The sequence below is a fragment of the Acomys minous genome (assembly GCF_964271855.1).
Source record: "Acomys minous genome assembly, chromosome: 6".
NCBI lineage: Eukaryota > Metazoa > Chordata > Mammalia > Rodentia > Muridae > Acomys > Acomys minous.
The window spans coordinates 110,320,058-110,332,709 of NC_140487.1; the positions used below are offsets into that span (position 1 = coordinate 110,320,058).

The 12,652-nt window shown below is 48.6% G+C and overlaps 2 protein-coding genes across 2 annotated transcripts in view; one reads left to right on the forward strand and one right to left on the reverse strand.

Moving 5' to 3' along the window:
• PAFAH2 (platelet activating factor acetylhydrolase 2) overlaps window positions 1-12,652 on the forward strand; it is a 321,900-nt gene that overhangs the window by 301,443 nt on the left and 7,805 nt on the right. The window lies entirely within an intron of this gene.
• The window catches only part of MAN1C1 (mannosidase alpha class 1C member 1), a 145,759-nt gene that overhangs the window by 120,852 nt on the left and 12,255 nt on the right, over window positions 1-12,652 (reverse strand). The window lies entirely within an intron of this gene.

Here is a 12,652-nt window from a genome sequence, read left to right on the forward strand (position 1 = left end):
GTGGCTCAGGTCTGGGGACAGTAACAGACTCCCAAGCTAACACTGCTGGACTGAGCCAGGGCTACTGAGGACTCATGAGGGCCTAATACCAGGTGTCCCTAGAAGCCAGCTGGTCAAAAATAGCTGAAGAGGCCAGCTCTTGCAGCACCTTCCGGCCTCAAAGGCCTGGTGTCTGCCTTCTGGGTCCTTCCCTTGTCCTAACTTTTGTATGTGCCTGACAGCAGCTCCTCCCACATCTTCACTGTTTACTTTGTCTTCTCTGAAACTAGACCTTGGCTTTTACTGTCCCAAAAGAGCCCCTCTCTCTCTCTCTCTCTCTCTCTCTCTCTCTCTCTCTCTCTCTCTCTCTCTCTCTCTCTCTCACACACACACACACACACACACACACACACACACACACACAGAGGAGCCTGTAGTCCCCTGGTGTCATCTGGGCACCTGTGCAGCCTTGACTAAAGCAAGTCTGCAGTCTACAAAGCCCAGGGCTACAAGGAAGGCATGTTGGTCCCCCAGTTGGGACTTTTGAGGGGAAGGGGGGAGGTAGGAGAGGAAGTTAGGCCTGAGCTGACTGTTCAGGTCCAGGTCTTGTAGATATGGAAAGAGCAGGGTATAGAGTCAAAAGGCTATATGCATTTCCTTTTTTTTTTTTTTTTTTTTTTTTTTTTTTTTTGAAACAGGGTTTCTCTGTGTAGCCTTGGCTGTCCTGGACTCGCTTTGTAGACCAGGCTGGCCTCGAACTCACAGGGATCCACCTGCCTCTGCCTTCTGAGTGCTGGGATTAAAGGCGTGCGCCACCACAGCCTGGCCAACAATATGCACTTTTCAATTTTGCCGGTGAAACGGTTCCAGAGTCTTCTTCCAGAGTGCACCCTGAAAGGACACCTGTTTGAGGGAGCTGAGCAACCTAGCACCAACAGAGGAAAATGCGGGGATCAGAGTCACTTCTCATCTCTGCAGTAATAAACGGGAATTGATTTAGTGCTGCCCTGGTCTCTCCCCGCAGCCAGGGGGACCAGCAGGGTTTCCCATGCAGACTTCGAAATGCCCGAACCACTCAAGACAGAGTGATCTGGGCAAGATGGGAAAAGGTGAATTTCCTGGATGTCACGCACAGGGGCGTGTGGCAGCAGAGGTCTTGCGTGTCCTTGGCCAGCCCCCAGCCCAGGAGCCCATCCTCACACCTAGGCCAGACCCAGGAAGCCAGTCAACCTCTACGGCAGGGGAGAGCCTGTGACAGTGGCCTGCCTGAGGAAGGAGAGAGACATCCATTGGGTGGTACTTCCTGGAGGCACTTTGTCAAATGAGCTTCTTCGGCGATGAGGACCCTGGTGTGAGAGCATACACCATGTGAGTGGCGGGCTCCAGACACCGGCTGGGAAGAATTGGAGGGCATCTACTCGCCCGTGGCCAGCATGTGAGCCCATCTTTGCTCTCCTACAGTCTCTTCTCCTGGTCAGCAGTGAAGATGAAGCTACGCATTCTCCTCACGCATGGCCTCCTCCCTTCTCCAGTGTGTCAGTGGAGAAGGCCATGGAATACAGACACGCACACCTCATTTCCCAAAGAAAGGGGGAATCCCTGGCTCCGAACTTTCAGCCTCAGAGAGTAGGCATAGTGGCACAGGCCTGGAATCCGATACTCCTGGCATGGGAGGCAGGTGGGTCGTGAGTTCTAGGCCCGCCTAGTAACACAGCAAGACTCTGTCTCAAAAAAAAAAAAAAAATATCAACAGCCAGGTGTGGTGCTGCTCACTCGGAACCCTGCGTGAGGATCAAGAGTTCAAGACCAGCCTAGACTATATAGCTAGTACAAAGCCAGGTTCGGGTACAGGAGACCTTGTCTCGAGAAAACCAAACCAACTGCTGGTGACGGTAATGGTAGTGGTGGTGGTAATGGCGCACACTTTTAATCCCAGCACTTGGGAGGCAGAGGCAGGTGGTTCTCTGTGAGTTCAAGGCCAACCTGGTATACAGAGTGAGTTCCAGGACAGCTAGAGCTCCACAGAGAGACCCTGTCTCAAAACAAAAAGGAAAAAGAAAAAGAAAACCAAACCAAGCAACCAACCAACAGCCTATGCTATGCCGGCTCAGCAGCAGCAGAACAGTCACATGACTGTCCTCAGTGGGAGCCTAGAAAGCAGAGAACCCAGGCACCTGGATCTCCTTAGCAGAGTTCAGCCAGTGAATCCTGACATTCCTGCCAGCAAATAGCTTCCAGTCCTTGGTGAGAGCCTAGAAGAAAGGCTTGTGACTGCTGAGGACTGTCGTCAGTAGGCCTGAAGAGGTGATGGGGACGGACCAAGGGCAGGCTCTCCATGGACCAAGGGCAGGCTCTCCATGCAGCTGAGAGATGCCGGGTGGCTGGCTGAGCTGAGGGGAAACCAAGATTCCCCTCTCTCTCTCTCTTCATTTAAGATTTTTTTAAAAAAATTTTTATGTATGTGTGTGAGCGCGTCTGTGTGTGCATGTGTGTGTGTGTGTGTGTGTGTATGTGTGTGTGTGTGTGTGTGCACGCCTTCTATGTGTGTGTGCACGCCTTCTATGTGTGTGTGCCGTCTGTGTGCAGATACCACTGGAGGCCAGAAGGTGGCGCTGAATCTCCTGAGCTGGAGATGTGAGCCCCACAGCGTGGATACTGGGCACAGAACTCCAATGCTCTTTAGAGCAGGAAGGGACTCTCACCTTCCGATCCAACTCTCCAGCCACTGGCTCTTCTTCTAAATGCCGGTGCTCCCCAAAGCTTTGACCCCTGCCCTTCAGTTTCGGGTGCTCCTCCACGAAAGCCTTCGACCCCTGGTACCCTATACGATGACTCCTTCAACCCCACCGCAACCAATCCCAGGCCTTGTCTGCAGGCACTCGGCAGAAACGGCCGCCTTCCATTTCACAAGCCTCTCACACTTAAGCGTTTCTAGAATTAACCTCATCTCCCCGCCCCAGGCAGAAACCTTGGCCATACCAAATATCCCCTCCCATAGTCCCCTACCTACCTACCTCTCTCACGATCCAGCACCCCCACTTCAACTCTCCAGGCCACCACTCCCAGGACCAGTCATATTGGGCCCGAATGTCACTCTTACCCTCAGCCCTTGGCTTGTCCGGTCCTCTGCACACACATGCACTTGGCACCTCTGTGGTGCTACCATCGTGTGCCTGCGGCTGCCCACAACCTACACATTCTACATGGTGTGTGTGTGTGTGTGTGTGTGTGTGTGTGTGTGTGTGTGTAACCACACGTCCCTGTCTTCACGCCCGGAGCTGAATGAGGTCACTTCCCAGGAAGAAAGAGAAGGCAGTTAACATTCCTCCCAGCACTATCAGTTCAAGTACATCAATCCAGAGAAGGTCTGGGTCTGACCTGTTTGGCAACGCAGAGCAGCTCTGCAAATGCTAGCACCCACAGGAGGGCAGTTTTTAGGGTAACTGTGATGGAGGCGAAATACACAAATGGCAACATTTAAAAGGTCTGCAGCCCAAAGGGAGAGCAGGCTGAACCCAGAAGGCTCCCCCGCCCCCCCCCCCCCCCGCCAGTCCCTCTCCCGCCTAAGGAATGGCACCCACCTGGGAGAACTGTCGAGGGATGGACCCATGCAGGAAAAAAAAAAAAAAAAAAACCTCAGCATCTAATTAAACATTTTCGACTCCACTGCACATGAGCAGGGAACCCAAGTCCCCCACGGAACCCTGACAAATGAGTCGTTTCCAATCAATCTATCACTATAGCATCTGGGCACCTCGGGAAGACGAAAATAAGACCAACGCACAAATGAAAACCAATATACAAACAATCGTCTCCCACATTGGCCAGGAAACCTCAGGCACGGCCATCTGCCAAGACGCCCGTCGCTGCTTCCTGCAGCCAGCAGCCTGAGTAAGCATGGCTTAATGCGAGATTTAACAGCAGAGAAATTTCCTCTCTGAAGCTTGACCCGCCACTGGTGCCCCCACCCCCCACCCCCCGGCTGAACATCCGCCCCTCCAAGCTGGAAGGAAATCAGGGAGGGACAAATGAGACGTGGTTTCATACACTGCCTCGGCCAAGGAATTTGCTAGAAATAGACAGCTGGGACAGAATTAAGAAGAGACTGCGAGTTGGACTAAGGTTGAGAACTCACAGATTTCTCACATAGACATGGAGATCTGTAAGACGCCCTCCTAGTGCCCCTAAAGAGAATGCTTCCAGAAGGCAACAGTTATAGTTTTTGCTTTTAAATTATTTTTCACCAAATGTATTTTAGAAGAAGTAGACAGGGTCCTCCATACCATGACAAGCGTGAGGGGGAGTTGGGTTCTCTCCTGACACCATTTAAGTCTCCGGGGAGGCGGGATTGGGAATCGAACTCGGGTTGTCAGGCTTGGCAGCAAGCACTGTTAGTGGCCGGCCAGCCACCTCCCTAACTCAGTCTCTGGCCGCCTCCATCACAGGCAGCCTCAATAGCCTGGACCTGATCACCCATGTCAGCTCAGGATAGGTCACACCCGGCAGGACAAAAAAATGAGGTGACAGCCGGACCAGAAGTGGCTTACAGTCTAAGTGTCCCATTCTTCTGCAGTCCATCAATTACCGAATTTTACAGATAGCAACCCGCCCTGCAGACCACCGGCTCTCCAGAAGGCCAAGGAGCAGCATGCAAAGATTGCCCTGCGGGTCAGAAAGCACCAGAGGCTGGCAAGGGAGGGCAAGCATCGGCCTGCTGTGAGCTCTACTCCTGGACAAGCAAATATTTTCATTTCGGCAGATTACCTGCTTTCCCCCAACCCAGAGTTTTAGGTGCAACTGGCAAATATTTACACAGCTAAGCAATGCTTCCTGGACTCTGGGCATCTGTTTGTGGGAGGAAGTGACCTGCGCCTGGGACAATATTATTCTATAAAGCTCCGTGAAGCCAGGGGCTCACCTTTGCCCTTCCTTTAAGCCCACTGTGCAAACTAGAGTCTGTGGACTGTATTTTCAATATTTTTCTTAAAGTTTTAATGAATCCGTGAGATCAAGAGGATGGTGTGTACTCTCAGCTCAGGAAAACTTGGGTTTTTTTTGGGGGGGGGCGGGTGTTTTGTTTGTTTTGTTTTTGTTTTTGTTTTTCAAAACACGGTTTTTCTGTGTAACAGCCCTGGCTGTCCTGGACTCACTTTATAGACCAGGCTGGCCTTGACTCTCAGAGATCTGCTTGCCTCTGCCTCCCGAGTAGTGGGATTAAAGGCGTGTGCCACCACTGCTCCCCATGGAAACTTAATTTTAACAAACTGTTTGCCCAGCCTTTTCCTCCTCCAGTCCTGGTGGGCGTCACATAGAGAGACAATCTTCAGTACCTCCCTTAAATGAGGGGAAAAAGAACTCTATGAAAAGAGAGAGCCTAGACTGCAAACAACCTCAGAACAGGGCCGCCTGAGGCACCTCAGACCCACCTGGGAAGTGTCTAGGAGGGCCAGTGGCCTGTGCTACACCCAGACCAATTAAGTCTGCAGCCTCGATTTCATAAAAAGCAAGTTGCGGTAGCATTTACCAAAAGCCTCCGTGAGGTTCTGGGAGGCAATAAAGGGCAGAAGCCTTGCTCTCAAGACTCAGACGACGCATTCTTTTGAATACCTAAGAATATGACATTTCTCCCGTGTTCCATCCCAAAATGAAAACTCGCGTTCCAAAATTACCGCCGTGGCTTTCAGACCATGTCACAAGAATGTCAACCTTGAAGCCAGAGGACTGTGTTTGAGTCCACACAACAGAATGAAAACCTATTGGCCTGTAGTCTGCTGGTCACCTCCCTCCTCGGGTTCTGTCAAGGATGAGCCAGGATTACAGTCCTCGCCCTAAATGTCACAGTCTGCTAGACAGATCAGCCTGGTTCTTAACGAGATGCTAGGATTCTGCTGCAAACACCACAGGAATTCCTGACCTGATTGTTCTAGGATTTGTGAGCATCTCAGTCCGGACCCTTTTCTTCAAAGCAGGCTCCCTAAAGTTTTTTTTTTTAATATAATATTATATGTACTGCTGTTTTGCCCGCATGTATGACCATGTACCACACGCATGCAGTACCCTCAGACACCAGAAGAGGGGGTTAGATCCCCTGGAACTTGAGTTATAGACAGCTGTGAGCCACCATATGGGTGCTGGGAACTGAACCTGGGTCCTCCAGAAGAGCCCAGTCTCCCTCCCTCCCTCCCTCCCTCTCTCTCTCCTTCCCTCTCCCCCCCCCATGTTATCTTATTTATTATCATTGCATCTCTATGTACAGCGTGTGTGTGTGTGTGTGTGTGTGTGTGTGCGCGCGCGCGTGAGCGTGGATATGCAGCGGTCAAAGACAGCCTTTAGAAGCCACTCTCTCCTTCTACAGTGGGATCCAAGAATCGAGGGACCAAATGGAAGGTCCTAAAGTTTGTGAGGAGACAGGGCTAGCTTTCACCTGCTGAGCCACCTCCTCACAGGCCCTCAGAATCCTTCTTCCTCCTGCAGTCAAGTAGACCTCAGGCTCCGGAAGACAACAGATGCCTCTCTGGTAGCCAAGCAGAGGAACAGCAAAGACATGGGAGTGCCACCCTGGGAGCAATGACTGTCCCCACCCCCTTCCCACTACAGCCTGGGAAGGCCAGCACTGCAAGCCAATGGAGTCTCCGGACTGAGCTGCTGCTGTTCTCCTGCCAAAAAAACGGGACCGTGTCTCCTTTATAAAGGGTTTCCTTGCACGATGAGGTAGCAGAATCGATTACATTTTACTTGCTGTTTTTACAAAGGTCTGCTTCTGAAAGGAAGGAACGAAAGCCTTCGCTTCCCACTGACTCTTATCATTAAAACCCAAGGCTACTCCAGAGCTCTGTGAGGCACACGTGGGTCGGGAGCAGGGGGTCATGGGGGGGATGGGGGGGGGGCAAGGCAGGAACCAGAGGGGACGAAGGATTGTGATTTAGGTCAAGAGTACATACACAGGAAAACATAACAAGGGCTGGGATGTCTTCCTGGGAAATTAGCACTTACTGACAACATCAAGGTTTAACCTTTAAAAGGCTCATTCCAGGGGTGGGGCAGGGAACTCAACCCCTCCCCCTACCCAAATGAGACAAATAAAATTAAAGGCAGGTTGTGCAGTCGTGTATTGTGCCTGTGGACTTTTGAACCAACTTGATAAAAGCTCGAGTCGTTTGGGAAGAGGAAGCCAGAACTGAGAAAATGCAAGCAAGCAAGTCTGGGGGTATTGTCTTGATTAATGATGTGCAAGGGCCCAGTGCATTGTGGGTGGTAGCATCCCACAGTGTATATAAGAAAGCAGGCCCAGTTAGCCATTGGGATCAAGCCTTATGCAGCACTTCTCTGCGGTCTGTCTGCGTCAGCTCCTGCCTCTAGGTTCCTGCCTTGAGTTGCTGCCCTCACTTCCCTCAGTGATGGAGTGTGACCTGGGACTAATGAGCTAAAATAACACAATCCTCCTCTTTGGTCAATGTTTCATCACAGCAATAGAAACCCTAATATATAGGATATTTATGTCATCGGGAACATTCGAAAATGAGAAGAGATAGGATTTGCCCTCACAGAACACACCATGGAAATCCCTCAGCTCAGCTACTAGGCTTACGTGAGCTGTTCTTTCCTTCCTTCCTTCTTTCCTTCTTTTCTTCATTCCCTCCCTCCCTCTGGTTCCTCCCTTTCTTTTTTAATATAGAGTTTTACAAACCAAGTCTCAAAGGTAGTTGTTACGCTTAAGGTAAAGAGCTCAGAGAAAGCATTTGACTGTTTATGAGACCCTGAGGCAAGTCACAGTGATGTCTGCACCACTGAAACGTCGCGAGCTTTTTACACAAAGAAGCAGATGAACAGAATAAGCACAAGTAATTTAAGATGTGATCAATCAGAAGCCGGGAGTCTTTCCCAGAACGCCACCACTGTTCGGTCATAGTGTCAACTGAAAAATCATATCTCACATACAAAAATAAAATCAATTAATCATCAATCAGTCAATCAGTGAGGTACTTTGAACACCACAGTGTGCTACCAGCTGTCCTTGATTTTTGACTCTGGGAAACAGATCCTTAGAGATCCCTTCAGCCTGCCTGCCTGTACTTTATCTATCATGGTAACAAACTAGACTAAATGGTTTCCTAGCCAACTGCAGGTTAGAAAACAACAGAACCAGGAAAGTGGGGAGCAGAGCATCCGGAGACAGGAGAAGTGACAGCTGAAGGCTGGCAGGAAGTGGGGAGAGGAACTGAAAGCAGAGAAGCCAACATCTAAAAAAAAAATTAAAATAAAAAAAAAAACGTAGCATTCACGGTATTTAATAAAGAGTAACAGAAGGCCAGGCAGTGAAGCTGCAGGGCACTGTGAGACCCATAGGCAGGAGATTCAGTGCCAGAGGGAGGGGTAGGTGATGACCAGAAAGTGAGAAAAAGCAAATGTGTGTGTGTGTGTGTGTGTGTGTGTGTGAGAGAGAGAGAGAGAGAGAGAGAGAGAGAGAGAGAGAGAGAGAGAGAGAGAACTATTGGTGGTGGTAGCAAAAACCTTGAATCTCAATCCTTGAATCTCAGCGCTCAGGAGGCAGAGGCAGGCAGATCTCTGAGTTGGAGGCCAGCCTGATTTACAGTGAGTTCCACAACAGCCAGGGCTACATAGAGACACCCTGTCTCAAAACACAAAACAACAACAACAAAAAAGGACTATTATAAAGATATGTCGATATGTCTTTGGATTTAAAGGAAAATATACAAACAATGGACGAACTCCTCGCAAACACCCTTTACAAGTAGAAATTCCAGAAGTAAGATCATTCCCAACTTAAAAACCTACTAGGTGGATGGAACAGAGTAGACGGAACAGATTATACACAAGAGAAGAAAAGTTCGGTGAACTTGAAAACAGATTTACGCAAATGATGAACAGTGAAGTCGAGAGAGAGAGGCTGAAAACTAGGTCTCTAGGGCAGCACCAAGCAATCAGAGTTTTATATGTAGTAGAGCTCTATTTGAAAAGGACACAAATTGGATGGAAAGACATATCTCAAGACGTGTGAACTTTTTCCCCAAGCTTATAAGAATATCAACCCAAAAGATAAGATAAGCAACCCCCAAGAAAGCCAGGTTTGAGCACACCGTTAATCCCTGTGCTTGGGAGTGAGGGGAGGCGGATTTCCGTGAGTTCCAGCCCAGCCTGGACTAGTCAGCAAAGGCCTCGACTCAAAAATCACAGAGGAGAGGCTGCCTTTCCAGAGGCCTGGGGTTCAGTCCCCAGCTCCCACACGCGTGTCAGCTCACAACCATCCCTCACTCCAGTTCCAGGAGGACTAACACCCTCTTCTGGCCTCTGCAGGCCACCAGGAACACATGCAATAAGACATACATCCGGGCAAAATACTTAATACGCACAAAAACAGGTAAGTATATTTTATTTTATTTTAGTTTTTGATAAGTATATTTTAAATGAATGAATGAGTAAAATCCCAAAATGAAATAAAACAAAAAATGCTTCCGAAGAAGCAAAGACTGCGTGCGGGAAACTGTCACCAACGGACCTACGCGCTGTTAACGGAATGCTTTCAAGCTAAACGGCAATGAAAGGAGAGAGGCGCACAGACACAGGAAAACAAAATAAAGACGCCAGATATGGTAAGGACGTGAACGGAAATCTTTATTGGTTTATTTAGACAACTTATTGTTTAAAATGAAGCCCCAAAATGATACCAATTATAGTATGGTATGCAGAACGCACACAGAAGCTAAACCTGAGACGGCAGAATGCAGACTGAGTGTCGTTAGGGTTTCACATTGCGTGAAAGACCACCTCGAGGTAGCCTGCATATAGACAAAACGTTAATAGTGAAGACATCATGTAAGGCGCCTGAGAGATGGCTTGGGGTGCTTGCTGCTCTTCCAGAGGCCAGGAGTTAGCTCAACTCCAACACACACACACACACACACACACACACACGCACACGCGCACGCGCATGCGCATGCACACGCACACGCACACACACACATAGCAGCTTGTAGTCATTTGTATCTAAAGCTCCAGGGGATCTGATGCTTTGTCCTGGCTCTTCGGTACACACACACATGTTAGACACATGCATACACACACACACATATACACATAAATAAAAAGTGAGGTGCCGGTGGGACACGCCCTTCATCTCAGCAGAAGCAGATGGATCTCTATGAGTTTGAGGCCCGCCTTGTCAACAGAGCGAGTTCCAGGACGGGCAAGGCTACACGGAGAAACCCTGCCTCAAAAAACATAAATAAATCAGATAAAAGCAAAAAATAATATAAAATCATGTGGTGGGGGCACGCCTTTAATATCAGCACTTGGGAGGCAGATGCAGGAAAATCTGTGAGTTCAAGGCCAGCCTAGTCTACATGGCTAGTTCTAGGACAGCCAGGGCTACACAAAGAAACTTTAACTACAAAAATACAAATAGATAAAAAAAAAAGGATGGAAAAATATATCCATTATACATTTATTGTTTTGTTTATAAAATTATTTTATTATTATTATTATTATTATTATTATTATTATTATTATTAGACACTATCAATCAGGTGAAATAAAGTTCAAGCAAAGAGTATTATCACAAAGAAAGAAACACACCTATAGCGTTAAGAAGGTTGTTTGAGGGGTGGGGAGACGGCTCAGCAGATAAAGCTGTCTACCCCTGCGCATTGCCGGAGTTCAGTCCCTGAGATAACATGGTAAGCCGACAGAAATGACTACACAACGTCCTCTGACCTACATATGCACACTGCAGCATCCATACCGTGCCTGCTGCGCACACAAAATTTAAATGTTAAAAGAGAGAGAGCAGTTGTTTTATCGAGAAGATAAAAACGTATCTTCTTTTTTTTTTTTTAAAGATTATTTATTTGCTTTATGTATGACTATTCTATTTACATGTGCATCTATGCTAGACTAGGGAATTAGATCACATTACAGAGGGTTGTGAGCCACCATGTGGTTGCTGGGAACTGAACGTGGGACCTCTGGAAGAGCAGACAGTGCTCTTAATTGCTGAGCCATCTCTCCAGCCCTAAATGTATCTTCTTGATATCAAATCGAGACAATATCAAATGTACATATATGTAATGGCTGGTTTTACGACTTGACACATCTCAGACATAGCTAGAGTCATCAGAGGAAGGAGCCTCAAGCTGAGAGAGTCTTCATAAGATCGGGCTGTAGGCAAAAGCCTGTAGGGCCTTGTCTTAATTAGTAATCAACGGGGGAGGGCCCAGACTGTTGTGAGTGATGTCACCCCTGGGATGATGACCCTGGGTTCTATAAGAAAGCAGGCTTGGGGGAGGTAGACAAGACCAGTAAGCAGCACCCTTCCAAGGCCTCTACCTCTGCTCCTGCCTGCAGGTTCCTGCCTTGAGTTCCTGTCCTGATGGCCTTCAGTGATGAACAGTGAGGGAAGTCTGAGCCAAATAAACCCCTTTCTCCCCAGGTTGCTTTGGTCACGGTGTTTCGTCACAGCAAAAGTAACCCTAAGACAGCATATCAAATAACTAAAAAGAAAAGACAGTGCAGTAACAGAAATGATTTAAACGGATCTCAGTGAGCGAAGCGCTTGGTGTGCGAACGTGAAACCCTGAGTTTGGATCCCTAGCGCCCGCGGAGAAAGCTGGTGCGACCCCACACACCTGTAACCCCAGAGCTGAGGAAGCGGAATGCCAGATTCTTGCCGATCAGCCTGTGGAGTGAAAATGGTGAGCTCCGGTTCAATGACGAACCTGACCTCAGAACGTGAGGGGACAGGAAGGGGTGGTACACAACTGTGACCCCAGGACTTGAGAGACAGAGGCAGCTGGCTCTCATGGTATGAGGCCAGCCTGGACTTCATAGCAAGTTCCAGGCAAAGCCAGGACTGGAGACCCTGGGCGGGAGGGGGCGGCGAGGATGGAGAGAGAGGTTGACGGAGGAAGGAGGAAGGAAAGACACATGACTCTGGCCTCCGCAAACATATTACAGATGAGCACACCTGTGCACCCACCTGTACGTACATGCATATACCACACGCACACAATGAAAACACTAGACACTGATTTTTAGAAAACATCAATTAAAAAATTAATAAGCTAGCAGCTGAAAGAAGGACTCAAGGAAAAGGGACTGTCTGTTTCAGGAAGGAAAGAAATATCACAAAAGATCCCTCAAAAAATTAGAAGAAAACGAGATTCTTAAGAGTACTTTGAGTCAGGCAGCCGTGGCGCACGCCTGTAATCCCAGCACTTGGGAAGCAGAGGCAGGTGGATCTGAGTTTGAGGCCAGCCTGGTCCACAGAGTGAGTTCCAGGACCACCAGCTACACAGAGAAACCCTGTTTTGAAAAACAAAACAAAACAAAAAATAAAGAACTGGGCCTTAGTGGCCCCTAGCCTTTGTTGTTGTTGTTGTTGTTGTTGTAGACAGCCTGTCTCAAAAACAAAATAAAACAAACAGCAAAAGCAATCTGCCATGGTGGTGCAGACCTATAACCCCAATTTCTTAGAAAGCTGAGGCAGGAGAACCCAAAGTTCAAGACTAACTTGAACTCTAGAGTGAGCTGAAAGCCAACTTAGTGAGACTATATTTCAAAAGTAAAAGCTGGGCTGGGCGGTGGTGGCGCACATCTTTAATCCTAGCACTCGGGAGGCAGAAGCAGGTAGATCACTGTGAGTTTGAGGCCAGCCTGG